This window comes from Triticum dicoccoides, chromosome 6A (assembly GCF_002162155.2).
Source record: "Triticum dicoccoides isolate Atlit2015 ecotype Zavitan chromosome 6A, WEW_v2.0, whole genome shotgun sequence".
Lineage (NCBI taxonomy): Eukaryota > Viridiplantae > Streptophyta > Magnoliopsida > Poales > Poaceae > Triticum > Triticum dicoccoides.
In genome coordinates this window covers 534,249,934-534,258,291 of record NC_041390.1, presented here as the reverse complement: position 1 = coordinate 534,258,291, position 8,358 = coordinate 534,249,934, and positions in this window count along the sequence as shown.

Here is an 8,358-nt window from a genome sequence, read left to right as displayed (position 1 = left end):
CCCAGTTACGTTTTGACGTTTGGCACACCCAAGGCACTCCTACGGTATCCGGGAGTTGCACAATCTCATGGTCTAAGGAAATGATACTTGACATTCAGAAAAGCTACAGCAAACGAACTACACGATCTTTGAGCTAAGCTTAGGATTGGGTCTTGTCCATCACATCATTCTCCTAATGATGTGATCCAGTTATCAATGACATCCCCATGTCCATAGCCAGGAAACCATGACTATCTGTTGATCAATGAGCTAGTCAACCAGAGGCTCACCAGGGACACATTGTGGTCTATGTATTCACACATGTATTACGATTTCCGGATAATACAATTATAGCATGAATAATAGACAATTATCATGAACAAGGAAATATAATAATCATTTTATTATTGCCTCTAGGGCATATTTCCAACAGTCTCCCACTTGCACTAGAGTCAATCATCTAGTTGCATTGTGATGAATCGAACACCCATGGAATTCTGGTGTTGATCATGTTTTGCTCTAGGGAGAGGTTTAGTCAACGGATCTTCTACATTCAGGTCCGTATGTACTTTACAAATTTCTATGTCTCCATTTTGAACACTTTCATGAATGGAGTTGAAGCGACGCTTGATATGCCTGGTCTTCCTGTGAAACCTGGGCTCCTTGGCAAGGGCAATAGCTCCAGTGTTGTCACAGAAGAGAGTCATCGGCCCCAACGCATTGGGTATGACTCCTAGGTCGGTGATGAACTCCTTCACCCAGATTGCTTCTTGTGCTACCTCCAAGGCTGCCATGTATTCTGCTTCACATGTAGATCTCGCCACGATGCTTTGCTTGCAACTGCTCCAGCTTACTACCCCAGCATTCAAAATATACACGTATCCGGTTTGTGACTTAGAGTCATCCAGATCTGTGTTGAAGCTAGCGTCGACGTAACCCTTTACGATGAGCTCTTCGCCACCTCCATGAACGAGAAACATATCCTTGGTCCTTTTCAGGTACTTCAGGATGTTTTTGACCGCTGTCCAGTGTTCCTTGCTGGGATTACTTTGGTACCTACCTACCAAACTTACGACAAGGTTTACATCAGGTCTGGTACACAGCATGGCATACATAATAGACCCTATGGCTGAGGCATATGGGATGACACTCATCTCTTCTATATCTTCTGCCGTGGTCGGGCACTGAGCCGTGCTCAATCGCACACCTTGCAATACAGGCAAGAACCCCTTCTTGGACTGATCCATATTGAACTTCTTCAATATCTTGTCAAGGTACATACTTTGTGAAAGACCGATTAGGCGTCTCGATCTATCTCTATAGATCTTGATGCCTAATATATAAGCAGCTTCTCCAAGGTCCTTCATTGAAAAACACTTGTTCAAATAGGCCTTTATGCTTTCCAAGAATTATATATCATTTCCCATCAACAGTATGTCATCCACATATAATATGAGAAATGCTACAGAGCTCCCACTCACTTTCTTGTAAACGCAGGCTTCTCCATAAGTCTGCATAAACCCAAACGCTTTGATCATCTCATCAAAGCAAATGTTCCAACTCCGAGATGCTTGCACCAGCCCATAGATTGAGCGTTGGAGCTTGCACACCTTGTTAGCATTCTTAGGATCGACAAAACCTTCCGGTTGCATCATATACAATTCTTCCTTAAGAAAGCCGTTAAGGAATGCCATTTTGACGTCCATTTGCCATATCTCATAATCATAGAATGCGGCAATTGCTAACATGATTCGGACGGACTTCAGCTTCGCTACGGGTGAGAAAGTCTCATCGTAGTCAACCCCTTGAACTTGTCGATAACCCTTAGCGACAATTCGAGCCTTATAGATGGTCACATTACCATCCGCGTCTGTCTTCTTCTTAAAGATCCATTTATTTTCTATGGCTCGCCGATATTCGGGCAAGTCAGTCAAAGTTCATACTTTGTTTTCATACATGGATTCTATCTCGGATTTCATGGCGTCTACCCATTTGTCGGAATCTGGGCCCGCCATCGCTTCTTCATAGTTTGAAGGTTCACCGTTGTCTGACAACATGATTTCCAAGACAGGGTTGTCGTACCACTCTAGTGCAGAACGTGTCCTTGTGGACCTACGAAGTTCAGTAGGAGCTTGATCCGAAGTATCTTGATCATCATCATTAACTTCTAATCGGTGCACGCACCACAGGAACATTTTCCTGAGCTGCGCTACTCTCTGCTTCAAGAGGCAGTACTTCATCAAGCTCTACTTTCCTCCCACTTACTTCTTTCGAGAGAAACTCCTTCTCTAGAAAGGATCCATTCTTGGCAACGAAGATCTTGCCTTCGGATCTGAGGTAGAAGGTATACCCAATGGTTTCCTTAGGGTATCCTATGAAGACGCATTTTTCTGACTTGGGTTCGAGCTTTTCAGGTTGAAATTTCTTGACATAAGCATCGCATCCCCAAACTTTTAGAAATGACAGCTTAGGTTTCTCCCCAAACCATAATTCATACGGTGTCGTCTCAACAGATTTCGACGGAGCCCTATTTAAAGTGAATGCGGCAGTCTCTAAAGCATAGCCCCAAAATGATAGCGGTAAATCCGTAAGAGACATCATAGATCGCACCATATCTAATAGAGTGCGATTACGACGTTCGGACACACCATTATGCTGAGGTGTTCTAGGCGGCGTGAGTTGTGAAACTATTCCACATTTTCGTAAGTGTGTGCCAAATTCGTGACTCAAGTATTCTCCCCCACGATCTGATTGCAAGAACTTGATTTTCCTGTCACGTTGATTCTCAACCTCACTCTGAAATTCCTTGAACTTTTCAAAGGCCTCAGACTTGTGTTTCATTAAGTAGACATACCCATATCTACTCAAGTCATCAGTGAGGGTGAGAACATAACGATAGCCACCGCGAGCCTCAACACTCATTGGACCGCACACATCAGTATGTATGATTTCCAATAAGTTGGTTGCTCGCTCCATTGTTCCTGAGAACGGAGTCTTGGTCATCTTACCCATGAGGCATGGTCCGCACGTGTCAAATGATTCGTAATCAAGAGACTCTAAAAGTCCATCTGCATGGAGCTTCTTCATGCGTTTGACACCTATGTGACCAAGGCGGCGGTGCCACAAGTATGTGGGACTATCATTATCAACCTTACATCTTTTGGTATTCACACTATGAATATGTGTAGCATTACGCTCGAGATTCATTAAGAATAAACCATTCACCATCGGAGCATGACCATAAAACATATCTCTCATATAAATAGAATAACCATTATTCTCGGATTTAAATGAGTAGCCATCTCGTATTAAACGAGATCCTGATACAATGTTCATGCTCAAAGCGGGCACTAAATAACAATTATTGAGGTTTAAAACTAATCCCGTAGGTAAATGTAGAGGTAGCGTGCCGATGGCGATCACATCGACCTTGGAACCATTCCCGACGCGCATCGTCACCTCGTCCTTCGCCAGTCTCCGTTTATTCCGCAGCTCCTGCTTTGAGTTACAAATGTGAGTAACCGCACCAATATCAAATACCCAGGAGCTACTACGAGTACTGGTAAGGTACACATCAATTACATGTATATCACATATACCTTTCGTGATGTCGTCCTTCTTGTCCGCCAAGTATTTGGGGCAGTTCCGCTTCCAGTGACCACTTCCCTTGCAATAAAAACAATCAGTCTCGGGCTTGGGTCCATTCTTTGGCTTCTTCTCGGCAGCTTGCTTACCGGGCGCGGCAACTCCCTTGCCGTCCTTCTTGAAGTTCTTCTTACCCTTGCCTTTCTTGAACTTAGTGGTTTTATTCACCATCAACACTTGATGTTCCTTTTTGATTTCCACCTCTGCTGATTTCAGCATTGCAAATACTTCAGGAATGGTCTTTTCCATCCCCTGCATATTGAAGTTCATCACAAAGCTCTTGTAGCTCGGTGGAAGAGACTGAAGGATTCTGTCAATGACCGCGTCATCTGGGAGATTAACTCCCAGCTGAGTCAAGCGGTTATGCAACCCAGACATTCTGAGTATGTGCTCACTGACAGAACTATTTTCCTCCATCTTACAGTTGAAGAACTTGTCGGAGACTTCATATCTCTCGACTCGGGCATGAGCTTGAAAAACCATTTTCAGCTCTTCGAACATCTCATATGCTCCGTGTCTCTCAAAACGCTTTTGGAGCCCCGGTTCTAAGCTGTAAAGCATGCCGCACCGAACGAGGGAGTAATCATCAGCACGTGTCTGCCGAGCATTCATAACGTCTTGGTTCTGTGGGACGGGTGCGTCACCTAGCGGTGCTTCTAGGACATAATCTTTCTTGGCAGCTATGAGGATGATCCTCAGGTTCCGGACCCAGTCCGTATAGTTGCTGCCATCGTCTTTCAGCTTGGTTTTCTCTAGGAACGCGTTGAAGTTGAGGACAACGTGGGCCATTTGATCTACAAGACATATTGTAAAGATTTTAGACTAAGTTCATGATAATTAAGTTCATCTAATCAAATTATTCAATGAACTCCCACTCAGATAGACATCCCTCCAGTCATCTAAGTGAAACATGATCCGAGTTAACTAGGCCGTGTCCGATCATCATGTGAGACGGACTAGCCAACATCGGTGAACATCTTCATATTGATCGTATCTTCTATATGACTCATGCTCGACCTTTCGGTCTTCTGTGTTCCGAGGCCATGTCTGTACATGCTAGGCTCGTCAAGTCAACCTAAGTGTATTGCGTGTGTAAATCTGGCTTACACCCGTTGTATTCGAACGTTAGAATCTATCACACCCGATCATCACGTGGTGCTTCAAAACAACGAACCTTCGCAACGGTGCATAGTTAGGGGAAACACTTTCTTGAAATTATTGCGAGGGATCATCTTATTTAAGCTACCATCGTTCTAAGCAAATAAGATGTAAAACATGATAAACATCACATGCAATCAAATAGTGACAATGATATGGCCAATATCACTTGCTCCTTTTGATCTCCATCTTCGGGGCTCCATGATCATCGTTGTCACCGGCATGACACCATGATCTCCATCATCGTGTCTTCTTGAAGTTGTCTCATCATCTATTACTTCTACTACTATGGCTAACGCTTTAGCAATAAAGTAAAGTAATTACATGACGTTTATGTTGACACGCAGGTCATAAATAAATAAAGACAACTCCTATGGCTCCTGCCGGTTGTCATACTCATCGACATGCAAGTCGTGATTCCTATTACAAGAACATGATCAATCTCATACATCACATATATCATTCATCATTCATCACAACCTTTGGCCATATCACATCACAAAACACTTGCTGCAAAAACAAGTTAGACGTCCTCTAATTGTTGTTGCAAGTTTTTACGTGGCTGCTATAGGTTTCTAGCAAGAACGTTTCTTACCTACGCCAAAACCACAACGTGAATTGCCAATTTCTATTTACCCTTCATAAGGACCCTGTTTATCGAATACGATCCGACTAAAGTGGGAGAGACAGACACCCGCCAGCCACCTTATGCAACTAGTGCATGTCAGTCGGTGGAACCGGTCTCACGTAAGCGTACGTGTAAGGTTGGTCCGGGCCGCTTCATCCCACGATGCCGCCGAATCAAGATAAGACTAGTAACGGCAAGCAAATTAACAATATCGATGCCCACAACTACTTTGTGTTCTACTCGTGCATAGTAACTACGCATAGACCTAGCTCATGATGCCACTGTTGGGGATCGTAGCAGAAATTAAAAAAATTTCTATGCATCACCAAGATCAATCTATGGAGTATTCTAGCAACGAGGGGAATAGGAGTGCATCTACATACCCTTGTAGATCGCGAGCGGAAGCGTTCAAGTGAACGGGGATGATGGAGTCGTACTCGCCGTGATCCAAATCACCGATGACCAAGTGTCGAACGGACAACACCTCCGCGTTCAACACACGTACGGTTGGGAATACGTCTCCTCCTTCTTGATCCAGCAAGGGGGAAGGAGAGGTTGATGAAGATCCAGCAGCATGACAGCGTGGTGGTGGATGCAGCAGGATCCCGACAGGGCTTCGCCAAGCACAAGCGGGGATGAGAGGTGTTACGGAGGGAGAGGGAGGCGCCAAGAGCAAGGTGCGGCTGCCCTTCCTCCCTTCCACTATATATAGGGGCTAGGGGGACGCATGCCCCCTTGGATATCCCATCTAGAAGGGGGGGGCGGCCCCTGGGGGCAACGGCCCCCTTAGGGTTTCCAACCAGGGGGGCGCATGCCCCCTCGGGGGCAACGGCCCCCTAGGGTTTCCAACCCTAGGCGCCTTGGGCCCTTGGGTGAGGCGCACCAGCCCATCAGGGGCTGGTTCCCACGCCACTTCAGCCCATGGGGCCCTCCGGGATAGGTGGCCCCATCCGGTGGACCCCCGGAACCCTTCCGGTGGTCCCGGTACAATACTGGTAACCCCCGAAACCTTCCCGCTGGCCGAAACTGGACTTCCTATATATAAATCTTTACCTCCGGACCATTCCGGAACTCCTCGTGACGTCCGGGATCTCATCCGGGACTCCTAACAACTTTCGGGTTACTGCATACTAATATCTCTACAACCCTAGCATCACCGAACCTTAAGTGTGTAGACCCTACGGGTTCGGGAGACACGCAGACATGACCGAGATGCCTCTCCGGTCAAGAACCAACAGCGGGATCTGGATACCCATGTTGGCTCCCACATGCTCCTCGATGATCTCATCGGATAAACCACGATGTCGAGGACTTAATCAATCCCGTATTCAATTCCCTTTGTCAATCGGTACGTTACTTGCCCGAGACTCGGTCGTCGGTATCCTAATACCTTGTTCAATCTCGTTACCGGCAAGTCACTTTACTCGTACTGTAATGCATGATCTCGTGACCAACCCCTTGGTCACATTGAGCTCATTATGATGATGCATTACCGAGTGGGCCCAGAGATACCTCTCCGTCATACAGAGTGACAAATCCCAGTCTCGATTCGTGCCAACCCAACATACACTTTCGGAGATACCTGTAATGTACCTTTATAGTCACCCAGTTACGTTGTGACGTTTGGCACACCCAAGGCACTCCTACGATATCCGGGAGTTGCACAATCTCATGGTCTACGGAAATGATACTTGACATTCAGAAAAGCTACAGCAAACGAACTACATGATCTTTGAGCTAAGCTTAGGATTGGGTCTTGTCCATCACATCATTCTCCTAATGATGTGATCCCGTTATCAATGACATCCCCATGTCCATAGCCAGGAAACCATGACTATCTGTTGATCAACGAGCTAGTCAACTAGAGACTCACTAGGGACACATTGTGGTCTATGTATTCACACATGTATTACGATTTCCGGATAATACAATTATAGCATGAATAATAGACAATTATCATGAACAAGGAAATATAATAATCATTTTATTATTGCCTCTAGGGCATATTTCCAACAAGTATAAAAAAACTGTATTACTGGCAACAGGAGATGTCCACAAATCACTATGAATCAACTCAAATGGATACGATGCCACCGATGAGAACGCGCTAAACGGAAGACGGACATGCTTGCCGAGACGACAAGCATGACAAGTATGATCATCGGTTTTATTACACGTGAATGAAAAAGTCCTAAGAATATGACGAGGGGTGGCCGGGTTCGGATGTCCCAGCCGAGCATGCCAAAGGTCCACCATGGCGGAGAGAGCGATCGGAGCGGATGTGGAAGTGGCGGTGGAGTTCATCGGGTAGAGGCCGTCCGGGCTGTCACATCGGTGGAGCACCATCCGGGTACATGCGTCCTTGACAGAAAAACCCACATCGTCAAATTCAACAGTTATAGTATTTTCACGTGTAAGAGAATGAACGAAAACCAGATTAGTGACTAACTCAGGTGAAACTAAGACATTAGACATGTGAATAGGCGTAGAGTTAGACGGAAAGGAACCATGACCGACATGAGTAATAGGAAGGGAAGACCCATCCCCAACAGTGATACGACATGCGGTAGAAACTGGAAATACGGAGTTGAGGTTACCAGGGTTGGAAGTCACGTGGGTGGTAGCCCTGGAATCCATATACCAGTCGCCGCCTCCAGTGTATGTGTTGGGTGTAGGGGCGGAGTGAAGCGCCGCAAGGAGAGCCGGATCCCAAGGGGCCGGCGGGAGTGCGGCGGTCGCGGCCGGAGGGGCGGTGGTGTAGCCACCCGGGGCGGCGTAGCCAGGCATGGCTACGGTGTACGGAGGGGCCGCGACGGGGCAGGGGCCGAGGATCCCAGCCGGGATGGGGGCCCGCGGCACGGGCATCATGTACGCATGGACCACCCCCGTCCAAGGGTTGGTCGCGGCAGCCAGGGGGGCGGGGGCAGCAGCTGCTGCTGCGGCTGCCA